Source organism: Lycorma delicatula, chromosome 2, assembly GCF_047948215.1.
Source record: "Lycorma delicatula isolate Av1 chromosome 2, ASM4794821v1, whole genome shotgun sequence".
Classification (NCBI taxonomy): Eukaryota; Metazoa; Arthropoda; class Insecta; order Hemiptera; family Fulgoridae; genus Lycorma; species Lycorma delicatula.
Genome location: NC_134456.1, coordinates 168,453,969 through 168,468,217, shown reverse-complemented (window position 1 = coordinate 168,468,217; position 14,249 = coordinate 168,453,969). Strand labels below are relative to the sequence as shown.

Genomic DNA, 14,249 nt, shown 5'->3' with positions numbered 1-14,249 from the left:
AGTCGAGCTAGATGAACCCACCGGGTTGGTCTAGTAGTTAACGCGTCTTCCCAAATCAGCTGATTTGGAAGTCGAGAGTTACAGCGTTAAGTCCTTGTAAAGCCAGTTATTTTTACACGGATTTGAATACTAGATCGTGGATACCGGTGTTCTTTGGTGGTTGGGTTTCAATTAACCACACATCTCAAGAATGGTCGAACTGAGAATGTACAAGACTACACCATTTACACTCATACATATCATCCTCATTCATCCTCTGAAGTATTATCTAAACGGTAGTTACCGGAGGCTAAACAGGAAAAAGAAGAAGAGAAGTCGAGCTAGATGTGTGAGAGTCTTTCATAAATAGTGATGGGTAGCGGTTTCATTATGGGATTGGTTTTATGTTGCTCACTTTGTATAAGGGAATCTAACTTAAACGTTTAAACCCGTATCTTACTTACATCCTCGTGAGTAAAAACTAAAATATAAATTATTCAATTGTATTTTCAATCAATTTTTGAAACAAAATAAAAAAATAAATCAGGAACATATTTCTTAAGTTATGACGATCGAAGATGTGAATCAGTTTAAAACAATGCGTATTATGGAATAATTAAATGTGCTGGCAACTATTATGAGCTAGATCTTTTGACCGATTGTATATTCTATTAATATTAAATAGTGTAATAGGTACAGTTTAATGCAATTAATAGCATGATTATAGATTTAATATAGTGAAAAATAAAAAATTGATTTTTAAGTGAAGTACTGATCATTCTTTACGATATCTTTGATGTTTGACAGAATGAAGTGGTAGACATCTGCTGCCAAACATACAACGTACACAGACAAATAGATGTTACTGACAGCGGTAGGCATCTAGGCACGCATAGGAGGGTTCCGGAGACTGAATAATAGAACTTATTAAAGAGAGACTGCATATAAAAGGTCATCTCCCTTATATATTTTTTTTCTGTTTAGTATTAATAACAATATTCTATTGAAACAGAAAATAACAACCGATATGAAAGGTGTACATATACTCGTAGTATTTACTATGAAAAGGGATGAATTGTCATTTATATATTTTATTTCCTATTTTAAACTAATAATAGACCATGAATCGCGTATGTGGTATGTCAAAAATTAATAACGAATGGATGAAAGAATGATTTAACGTATGAATCTTTTTCACCACAATTATTAACGAAATGAAACAAAAAAATTAAAAACGGTTAGATGTTTCTGAATAAAAAGTCTTGGGTACCAAACAATATTTAAAAATACTATTCCTTGCTATGGAAGGAGAGGGTTACGTTAAGTTACTACGTTCATTTTTATTCTAGTAACTAAAATATGGCTCATTTTCATTAAATATATATCAACCAATTGTCCCAACTACACTAAAAAAAAAAAAATTCCCAAACATTTTTGAGATTCAGCTAATATGGCATCATATTTAGAAAGGTTCAACAAAAGAAGAGTTGAAAAAAAAATTTTTGGTAGTTCCAATACGACTTCTTGAACGAAAAATAATTAAGAAATCTAATCAATCATGAAAACAATTAAAATAAATTTATATATTTAATAAATTTAATAAATTAATTATTACTAATATTATATAACGTAAAATTAATTTAGATTAAATATCTAACCCACCGGGTGGGTCTAGTGGTTAACGCGTCTTCCCAAATCAGCTGATTTGAAAGTCGAGAGTTCCAGCGTTCAAGTCCTAGTAAAGCCAGTTATTTTTACACGGATTTGAATACTAGATCGTGGATACCGGTGTTCTTTGGTGGTTAGGTTTCAATTAACCACACATCTCAGGAACGGTCGAACTGAGAATGTACAAGACTACACTTCATTTACACTCATACATATCATCCTCATTCATCCTCTGAAGAATTATCTAAACGGTAGTTACTGGAGGCTAAACAGGAAAAAGAAAGAAAAGATTAAATATCTAAACCCACCGGATTGACCTAGTGGTGAACGCGTCTTCCCAAATCAGCTGATTTGGAAGTCGAGAGTTCCAGCGTTCAAGTCCTAGTAAAGTCAGTTATTTTTACACGGATTTGAATACTAGATCGTGGATACCGGTGTTCTTTGGTCGTTGGGTTTCAATTAACCATACATCTCAGGAATGGTCGAACTGAGATTGTACAAGACTACACTTCATTTACACTCGTACATATGATCCTTAGAAATATTATATGAAAGGTAATTACCGGAGATTAAACAGGAAAAAAAAGAAAGATTAAATATCTAGAAATTCTTCAAAGAAAAATAGTTCGAACTAGTACAGTTAATATTTGAGAGAATATCGATTTTGAAAATGTAACAAATTTGATTATACATGAATAATTTACGATTTAAATAAAAATATTAATTTAGCAACCTAACTTTTTAGTTCTATGATACGGGTTTCCTTGTAGTTTTCGTAACCTTCAGGCAGTTTTGAAAAAATGTATACTTTCATATGCACAAATTTTGTATATATATACTCGTATAATATATGTGAATTGGTTTTAATGTTATTCATTTTGTCTATCACAAAATGAATATCTATCTAGCTTATTGCGGGCAGTGTTACACGAAGTGATTTTATATTTACAAACAATCAAATATATATATATATAAAATATTTACTCAGTTAAATTTATTATTATTACGAACTCGCCGGTCGCAGCGACACCCGCGGTAAATGGGTTACTTGCGTTTCCCGTCGCGGTCATTTTTTTAATTTTATGAGTTTTAGTCACGTAACCGGAGACGGGTATAGCCAGTCGCACATACAGCAATGATGGCAGTGACTGTGTTGGTTGAGCCGCCGCGCCGTATACCGTCGCATCCCTTAAAAATATCGAAACCCAAAAAACCCCGAAAATAGTTTTTAGATATTTATCTGAAAAGTATTTGCAAGCCAAAATCTACTGAATATTTCGTTTAGTATTGTCGGGATTGGGAAAATTAGCAATCATTGTTCAAAATTTTTTTTTACCTTTCTTCACGCCCTTTTAAGGTCGAATTACAAAAATCTAGAAATTAGTTTAACCACATAAAGATTACACTCACCAAAAATCAGGTTGATATTTTCATTTATTACAGAGAAATTAGAAAAATAGCCGGGTTTCAAGTAAGTTTAAAAAATCGATTTTAATCCTTTAAACTACGAGTTTCAAAATATCTAGAAATTGGTTTTTAGATATTCACATGAAGATTATACACACAAAAAATCAAGTTGATATCTTCATTTGTTACGGAGAAGCTAAAAAAATAGTAAATGTCATTGTTACTTCACTTTACCCTCTTAAACTTGGAATCTAAAAAAAAACCTTTCTTAGTGTGCACTTACACCTTAAGAAGAAGAACTTGTATACAAAATTTCATCAACTTATCTTCAGTAGTTTTTGCTTGGCGTTGATTATGAATCAATCATCATATATTATCTTTTATCTTTAATTTCAATAAGACCTCTATTGAAAAATATCTTGAGCGGCCCTAATGAGAAGTGCAGCAGCGTAACTGATTATTTATTATTTACACGTTTTAATAAAAAATGTTCATCTTAATATTGCCTATGACACTCCGGATTACATTATGAAGCTACCGTTAAAATTTTGTAGCGATTAGTTCAGCGGTTCTTCAGATTTTTGCTAACGTACAAAGGAATGTTTCTCTTCATATAAGAGATTGTATTAATATTATTAGAAGGCACTAAGACAGCACATACTTTCTCACGTACCATTAAACCACAAAATATTCATAGCCATATATGATAAAATGAAGATTTTATTTGGTAAAACACATTATAAAACATTATACAAAACACAGTTTTGTTACATTTGAATTTACGATATTATTTTATTTTTTAAACGCTTTCCTGATCCGAAAATTACACACACACATTACTTGGTAGGTAAGATCAGTTTTTAGCCTAAATATTAAATTTCAATTTTCTCATAAACGGTACCGTGTATGAAAAAATGGATAAAAATCCAAGCTACAGGTATTTTACGTGCTTTCATTTTTATGATACATCTCTGAGCCGAAAATCACGAAAAATCGATTTTTTAACACTAGTGGGGTGGATCCCATGAGTTTTCCCAGCCACGGCGGTCATGTCAAATTACATGAAATTGTGATAATTTATGCAAAATTTCAAGGAAATCCTTAGGGGTCATTTTTTGAGAAAATTAGGTTTTTCCGATTTTTAGGGTGATTTTAATCAGTTAAAACAACTCATTAATATACATTTTTCAAAGAATATAAAATAATAAGGCTAGACAAATTGCAGAAATATACCCATTTGACAAATTAAACCAAAGGGTCAAATCGTTCAGATTTTAGCTCCTTATACACAGACATGGCGCAGCCAGCATTGTGAATACAATGCTAGGATTTAGGGACCCTAAAACAAATTGTGCAATGAAAATCTCAAAATAAATTTTTTGTCGATTAAAAAATGTTACACAAAATGTATAAGTGTGAGAAAATAAAATACTATGAAAAGTTATTTCATTTTGATTGAAATTCTAAAAATAAAAATATACTCATATTATTGTTAGGTGATGTTGATTAATGAATGAACATGAAATAATAAATATATTTTTTCTTCAAAGTAAACAATTTTCATTGTTTACATTACAGGAAAATAATCATAAATAATGATATATTTAAAGAAGAAATTTTAAGCTGCGGTTTACTGTAGAAAAATTGTATAAATATAACTTTTATGATTATAATGATATATTTAAAGAAGAAATTTTAAGCTGCGGTTTACTGTAGAAAAATTGTATAAATATAACTTTTATGTAATAATTTTTTTTCTTGTCAACGATTCGTAACGGTAGCGGATTATTAAAAGAATTTAAAAAAAATAAAAGTACTACGTGCCTCATTATGAAGACTTCGCTCAATGTATTTTCAAAGTAAACAGATTCTATATTTAAAGTAGACATTTTTTAATAGCATCTCTAACACAGATTCTAATGTTAGTAGGTGTGGGTAATGGTATTATAAAAATAATAGTTAAGACCATATTTCAATACTTTTACCGGGACAAACAACCCTATGATTAAAATCAGCCGAACAAAAATTTATAACGTGTTTCCTACCTGAATAGAAAAAAACTGGCAGTGATGTCGTTGACCTTTCTTGTTATTTTCAGAGTACAAGTTTAGCCGTTCCCCATTGTAAAGTTGAAAATTATTTTTTAGTCATAAATTTTAATTGTTTTGTTTTTATTTACCTATTTTATTATCCAAAGAAAAATAACAAAAATAATTTATACATCGTTTTTCTTCATGCCAACAAAAATTTATAAAAAAAAAATTGTAAAAATCCATCCTTGTGCAAGTAATTCATATTAAAGTGTTATAAAATTACTTACAAAAAAAAATCCAAAATTAATCTTTTACCTCTGTAATAAATGTTGGGAACAGAAAATCATTTCTTTATATAAATCAATAGCTAGAAACAATAAATAATTGGAGAAAGCTGACAACCATATTGGTGCACTTTCTCGCGATTTGCTTACAGCTAACATTTAATCATTTCGGTAATGATAAATATGAAAATTGTCTGTAACTTCAAGAAATTTTATTTAAATAATAGAATTAACAACTGTACAAAAATATTAAGTTAAATGAAATAAAACCGGTTACAGGCAGTAAAGAAGTAAAACACCACTACAATTAATTACAATAAAAGACCAAAGAAAAAGTAAATTAAATATTATAATGAAAGAAGAGGAAGAACTTTAGTCCCGGGTCTTATTTTAAACATCCAGGCTGCAATTTTACTTATGAAGAGGAGCAAGATATAAATTTTAAGACCCGTAGTTTTAAGCATTGCGCGATATGATAAATTAGCCCTATATAAACTAAGTGGGACTCGAACCTGAAATTTTATAGGATGATAAAAAAAAAATTAAGCAGAGTGCAGAAAAGAAATTTCTTCGTTTCACTAAAAATTGTAGAAGCAAAGACAAATATATATATATATATATATATAGAGAGAGAGAGAGAGAGAGAGCAATGTTTTAGCCGATCATTCTTTAGTTAAATTGTATAACAAAATATTAGATACGTACAACAACAGAGTTATTTGAGAAAAACTTGGATATGAAATATAAATTAAAAGCTCATTTCATTTGAATTCATTCGGGAAAGTTATTATGGTAGTAGATGGAAGAGGGGTTTATTTTTTTTATTCCACGAAAACTATAACTTGATTTTTGCGAGCCCAGCACTGTTCTACTCTATATGGTTTATTCTGTTTTAATATAACTAATGTTTTATTTATTTCTTGTGATGAATGTGCGTCCTGTCTGTCCAATCCAATATTTTTTTAATTCCTGGCGTATTATGCTGGTGAGTTGTATTACCTTCTGTTTTCTGTTAGTGATTATGAAAGTAGTTTTTTTTAAATATTGTCCAACTGTTGTTTAAATTTATGTAACTGTTGGTAGTAGATATATGTTTTGGTAATATTTAGTTTCTACTCATTTCATGTTATCATGATTTTATATAAAAAATTAAAGCGAGTATATAGCCGCTGCAGTCAAGAAAATGATTTCGTACGTCATACTGTCATGCCATACATCATATCTATTAAAGTGGCTGTGTAGCCACAGCACTCAATATACTGAACTCATTCGTCAAATTTGTAAAATTGTTCCCCATCTTGATATATCATTTTATTTTATCAAAACTATCAAATTTTGCTACGAACGACGTGATGACATTTACAATAAAAATAAATAAATAAATAAAATAAAAATAATAATAAGAAAACAATGATAAAAACATTTGGTCCGGTTAACTGTACTTAAGGTATTTCATAAATAACGATTTGCGAAATTTTTGTTGAAAAAGTGGATTTCTTTATGAACATAGAGATCCTTCATTTTTCCTGTTACAATCAAACTTCAGCAAAATTAACCTTGCTAACTACAGATACAGTCGTCGTATTTTGCCATAGAAGATATAAAGATACCATGTTTAAGATTCAAAATACTAAAATATTTAATAAATACTTGTTTACATAAAACTGCACGAACAGTTATTATTCTACTGTATACCACCTCCATCTATACATTTTTTTTGTTTTATATGTAACATCAATGAATGACATTAATACTAAACTAATATAAGAGCAAAATAAACTACTTTTCTTTTATTGCTCAAAAATACTAACTGGGTCATTTTTATGTAATCCAATAATAAGGATGTATGCTTTTTAAACATTAAGACAAAAGTACAACTCACTTTCTAAATACATGTTAATGTTTCAAGGTTTCTCTCGGAACTATTGTTTAGATCTCTCATCAATCGTATTCCAGATGGCGCTATTGTTAATGGTATTAGTCTTGAACTGTTATGAAATCCATTTAAGAATAAGATCAACAGCATTTTTATCTTTCTTATATTTGTCAGGTTAATACGTCTTTTTTGTCAAACGTGAATACATACCTTGTCTAACGATTATAATTATTCACGTTTGAGGTTATGCGCATTGACCAAAATTTAAGAATTGTGGTTAATACATCTTAGCTTTGACCTATAAATATCTGTGTTCTGCTAGCGTAACAAAAGTACGATGGTAGTTAAAAAAAATTAATTCATTTTGTGTTCCGATTTAATGAAAAACACTTCAGAAACTGAAAAATGGAGTGATGAGACTAACGCAACTGACAATAAATGTTTAAGAAAAAAAAATCCTTAATAGTTAAAATAAATTATACAAAAATTTTTTACGTAATGTTACATTTACTAATGATCATCATGAGATTAATTTTGTAACTGTTATTCAAATCTAGAACCTTCTATCCACAACGGAGAGAAATTAATACTTTAGCGGAAGAAAATGCGACTTCATATAATTAACAACAAATTTAAAACTATATTAATTTCTATAACTTTTAAAAATATTACACTTGAAATTAAAAATGTAATTTTTTAAATTTGATTATAATACGAAATCTTATCACTTTTATTTTGTAACCAAAAATTATATTTTAATTACAATTTATATGGTTTCCATTTTTATCCTTTTGGTGGATGATTTCTCACAGCTACAAAAAGACTTTCTCAAAGAAGAAAAATTAATGCCTATTACATCTATGAAAAAGAAATGGCTTTATAAAAATTACTATTTTATTAATGACAAATTTCTACAAAGACATCTGCTAAAATTTTTCACCAGGGACATACTGTCGTACTTAAAATTTTCTCTGGACATATGTGCAGGTTTACGTAAAGGATGTCGTCAACGAGAGGAGACTGAACAAAACTACTACATTATAGTTGAAGAAGATTCTGAAAGTAAAACGACATACTTTTTGAAATTTACGGTATGAGATGCGTTTGTCATTCGTTAACATTTTCATCTTGTACAGGTCTAGTCATTATTCTCACAACTTTAATTGTATTGGAAATAACTGAAGTTTTTATTTAATATTATTAGTAGTAAAAATATTAACCTAGTTTTAAGTAATAACAATAATTCATTACGTAGGATATTATAACATGCAGCCGAAAAATCACGCAACTTGATATTTGCGCTTAAAAATAAAAGTTGAATGACGTCCAAATAATTTCTGTAGACAAATACGTTTTGCCGTTGATAATAACAGAAAATACAGTCACTAACTCGCTAGTTCAACAGCCGCTAATAAATATGCATCAAGCACATTTTTCACACAAAAAAAAACAAGATATGTCTTTCATCCACTCCCAACACGTCTTTATTGCTGAGGCTTATTTAAAATCATCGTGAAATAATATCCAGAATACCGTCTTTAACCATACAGACTCTGAAGTGCCAAAACAATTCACCATCTATCATTCAATTTCTCGTTTCAGGGAAACAGAAAGTGTTGCCAGCCGTATTTGTTGAGAGCATCCAAGTAACTTAATGTTTGCCCGAGAGTTATTGATGCAGTTAAAAGCATTGTTAAAAGCATCAACTATACCTGTTACATGTAATGTAAGCATTGCAAGAAAGAGACAAGAAAAAACGACTTCAATATTGCCGAGGTAGTTTAAACCAATTTGTCAGACACGATATGGCTATGTTATTAATGTCTATTTTAATGGATACTTAAACAATCAAAATAGCAGAAATCGGTGTTTTCAGAATCTACATGCCTTCTAATAGTAAACACTTTATTCTGTGAAATATTGGTGCTCGATGTGCCTTCTCGTACAAGAAATTCGTTCTATTTTTCTGCAATAAGATTTAAGTTGTCGAGACTTCATAACAATGACAGAGCCTGATGAACTGTACATTTGGTTAACAAATATGAAGCAACAGGCTATTCAGCAAGCTCATTTATCTAAGCTAGGCAATTTTTTTTAGGGACTCACTAATTTTTTTCTGTTAATGGTTCCCTTTATTTCTATAAATTTCCGCTCCTTAATTATTCCTTAAATTGTTTAAATAAGTCATAAATAAAACTTGATTAACTGAAAATAAAAACCTTAAGAAATGCATTTCCACAATTTCGTAAGGAATATGATTTCGACAAGCACGGTAAAAAACCGAGTTCATGCGTTAATTGATTCATAGATGGTTTGAATTTCGATGACAGACCGTTTGAATAATTGTTTAACTCTGTACCATTTATATAATTTATTTAAACAATAACTTGTAAAAACAAAGAATATGTAAGTAATTGATTTCAGACTCCCAACTTTTAATCAAGTTAACGAGAGAAAAACAAAAGAACCGAAATCCCAGCGAGTCGGCAATATCTACATATATATTTTTTTACGATCTTTCTATCTGAGCCTTCCGAACAGCTGTGTCGTAAAACAAACTTTAACAACTTTATATTTTTATTTAAAAAAACATAAAACAACTTAAAGCCATTTACTGGTGTGTACAACTGTGACGATCATCGGCGCTATCGTGTCGGATCACCGATGCGTAACCGACTGATGACAATAGTAGTTCAATTGGCGGACGTCGATCATAAATTGACACACCCTTTATGAATTTACTAGTTGTAAAATGTCAATTTTTACCCGGTAATTTATCTCAATTATACTGTGCAGTAACCGAAGCATTATTCACATGATAATAATTCATAATATTACTTGCTAGCATAACAATGCATCTTAATATGCATAACTTACATGATATAAAACAATATACAAGATAGTTCATTCTCATTATGCACTTATCCTATATTAAAACACATGAACTCGGTTTTCAATTGAATAATGTCGGTAATTTACAAAAGACAATTGCAACCCTCAGTTTTATAATGAGTAAAAGGTGCACTAGCACAAATAGAATGAGAAAATAAGGCCATAGGCCTTCAATCTCAGAATAAATTAATATTTAAATTAGTGCTGTCTCGTAACAGAGTACTCACATTACAGTATAATCGGAGGGAAAAAGACAATATTAATATTACTGAATTACTTTTTCTTCAGTGAAAGCAATTCAAAATGTTACGAGGAAAACATAATTAACTACTACGGAAAAATACAAAATTTAACCCCTAGTTCATACTCTTTATATAGTTCCTTAAATTGTTACTTTGCCTTAAATAAGTATCAACACATTCGTAATTTAAACAATGCTGTTATAAAATATTAAAAAATAGGTACTTATTACTAGTTTCATTTTCTAGGGATTACATTCAGGGGCATAGCTATTGTGGAGGAGTTGGATCAAACTGCTCCGGGTGCAAAATTAGTAGCCAACATGAAGATTTTAAAAAATATCTGTATAAATCTTCTTTTTGATCTGTCAGATTTTCTATAAAATATACTAAAAATAAAAAAAAATATTTTTTAAATGAATGAAAAGCAGCTGAATATTTTAACATGCACTTGACATATAATTTTAATTTCTGAAAATATACATTAAAATTTTCATACTCTAAACACATAAACCTATAAAAATGTATAATGACTACTAAGAATGTTTAAAAATGCAACTATGGACACCCACTATACGTATTAAAAGTTTTGTTATACAATTAAAAAGTTAAGTGTGTTCAGGGAATCCCACAAGGGCATGTTATCGGCTCAAAATAAAAGCAAATAATCGGGAAATTTTTTTAATACTTTGCACAACGTCAACGTAACTATGCTGTCGAATTAATTTTGATGATACGCACTGCCTATGGATGTACTTCATCATGTTTAATCCGACATTGCAGATGTGAGGAAACAAATGAGTGCAATGAGTCATTATAGACTGTAAACTCAGTGTTAAACAAGCTTTAGTAATTGGCGCTTCATATTTCCTTTGTTTAATGTAAGTATTTCAAGTTTGATTTTTCCATAAATGTGATTTTGAAAACATACAGAGTGTACCAGAGATTGTAATTTATGGTCCTGTTTTAGAGACTGTAAATGTTTTAAATTATTTTAATTTTTATTCTGTTTCAGTGAGTTTGTACAATTTATGATTAAATTAATCATGCACGTTCTGGTTTTCGATTTATAGACGTACAATTTTAAAAGTATTAAATTTGTTTATAAATTATTAATCATCAAGAATTAACAATATATTTTTTTATTTTAAGTTGTCTTAGATGTCAAAAAACTAAGTGGTGCTCAGTATAGCAAAAGAATAGAAAAGCAAGAAGCAGAAAAAAAGTTGGTAAAATATCATCAACTTTTAAACTGGTCAATTCAAATAATCCACCCAGTTGTAGTTCTTATGAAAACAAACCACAGGCTCAACATAATAGTAATTCTCAAGACAAAACACTTGAATATTACAAATAAATATACACCTAAATTAAATCAGATAGAAACTGAAGTTCTTCCACAACCTATTGATATAGAAATGTACTAATCTGATAAAAGAGATTTTCAAGAAGCTCTGACTACTGAACAAAAACATAAGTTATTAGGCTTAGTCTCTATCAACCAAAGGGACTTTTTCCTAAAGATTTAGGTGGCCACAATAGAAACAGAGGCTCCTACAAGAAGTATAAATTTAATGGACAATGGTTGTGTTATTCAATAAAAACAAATATTTGTTACTGTCAACCATGTTGGGCTTTTTGATACATCAAACTGTGATTTAGCTTTTCTAAGAGGAACATCTGACTAGGCTCATTTAACAAGGAATATTGAAAAACACTTAAACTAACATAGAATTTTACTACCGATGGGAAAATGGTTCAACTACAGATATTGTTAATCAGCAGGAAATTAACAATGTGGTAAATTATTGTCGTTTAGTGTTGCTATAAATAACCATAACTTGCTATAAATAATCTACCTTTCCAAGCTCATAGGATTACAGATCTTCATGATGTAGGGACTTTGCAAGAAAATTTTCTACAAATAATTAAACTACTTTTTCACTATGATGGTTTTTCGCAATTGTTAAAGAAACCCAAAAACAGAATGAATTACTTGAATCCTGACATACCAAATGAATTAATTAATTTTATTGCACGTAAAATAGAGTCCAAATTAAGCGAATTAAGTGAAATAGAAGAAACCGCTTTCATAACAAATATAATGCAGGATCTATCAAAAATCGATCAGCTAAATATCGTATTTCATTATATTCTAATAAAACAATATGAAAATAAGAAACCAACTGAGCTGTAAATAAAGAAAATATTTCATGGATTTACTCGGGTTAGTGATGAAACATCACTAGAATTGGAAACAACAATTTTAAAAATGATTGAAGAACTTCCCCGACCTATCAAAACTACACGGCCAAGGTTATGATGGGGCTATGAAAATCAGTAGTTCCTACTCCAGCTTACAAGCAAGAATTAGACAATGAACCCACTGTCAGATTTTTTGCTGTATTCATAATTTGAATTTAGTGACTGACAACAGTGTCACCAATGTTCTGGAAGTCAGGCTTTCTAAGGTGCTTTCATCTCTCTTAACACAATTCCAAAACGTAAGGAATAGCTGGGTGTTAGTTAAAAATGATGGCCTTGAAGTGTCAGTGATGTGAAATATGGAATCTTCTTTTCCCAAAAACAAGATTGTATTGTGTGAAAAAGTTCTTTGATGAGTTACAAGATAAATGCTTTGAAAACAATGTCTCAAAGTCGAGATGTTTTATAAATTAATGGATCTAGTAATTTTAATTAATTAACTATTAGATCTGAATCCCTTCAACAATATTTACAATTTTTAAATGTTGATCACCTGCATATCTTATCCAATCATCTGACAAAAATATTCTGGATATGTCAGCATTACTACGATTGGCATATCCGTCCAACATTTCACCTAATTTTGGATCTCAACTGCTTTGATTTAAAACATGTTTTCATACTCAAAAGAAATTATTTCTATATGTGAAGTTGTTGAATTAATTTTCATTCACACTACATCTTCAAGCAGCTTTTCCGACATTATTTCAACATGCCTGATTTTTTTAACCTACCGTTAACAACAATGATAGCAGAAACAAAGTTTTACAGAACTTATTTAAGAAGCAGGATGTCATAACATCTTAGAATTTTGCCACTTTATCCATTGAAATAACAATAGCTTATCAACTCAATCTGGAAAAAGTTATTGACATATCCGCAAACAAAAAAGCAAGAAAATGACTATTTTGAAGTTTCTTTTTTAAATGGAACCTAAAGATGTATAAATTTTATTATTAATACAGTTTATAAAATATGTAAAGTAAATATGAGAAGGTATTCTGTTCATGAGTAATTATACTTTATTTTGTTGTTACATTTTTATTTATTGCATTAAATATATTATTGTTGTATATATTATTTTTACTAAATAAAGTTTTGAATAGAGATAAGTACATACTCATATATTTTCTTTGAATCTCAAAACAAATTTGGCCAAAAATGTTGGTACACCAATTTCACAGGCTCCAGGAGACTCCATATATAACTACCCCACTGATTATATCCCATTCAAAAATTCCTAAAACCTGGGAGTAGCACAGAATTGAAATTTATTTTGCATAAAATGCAACCAGATATACTAAAAAACTAATGGTGTCAAGGTTCCTTAAGGAAAAAATTGGTAATAAATTGCTTAACTTTGTCATCTTGTGCAATCCATTTTTGAAAAAACTTCTAAAATTTTTCCTCATGAATGTAAAATTACTTGTTTGATGATATTTAAAAACATTATATTTTGATGATATTGGCAGTAACAAAAATGTTTAGTATTAGTATATTAGCATCACAATTTCAAAAATATTTTTTCCATTTTTTGAAAATTTAGAGTTCATGAATTCAGGGGGGTGGTTAATGATTAAAATATTCAATAAAATAAAAAAAATAT

General features: G+C 29.4%; 1 protein-coding gene and 1 long non-coding RNA gene across 3 annotated transcripts in view; one reads left to right on the top strand and one right to left on the bottom strand.

Annotated features, from left to right (window-relative positions):
* The window catches only part of LOC142319421 (mitochondrial enolase superfamily member 1-like), a 247,930-nt gene that overhangs the window by 177,140 nt on the left and 56,541 nt on the right, over positions 1-14,249 (top strand). The gene's annotated exons all lie outside the window — the stretch shown is intronic.
* The window catches only part of LOC142319422 (uncharacterized), a 129,891-nt gene that overhangs the window by 96,031 nt on the left and 19,611 nt on the right, over positions 1-14,249 (bottom strand). The gene's annotated exons all lie outside the window — the stretch shown is intronic.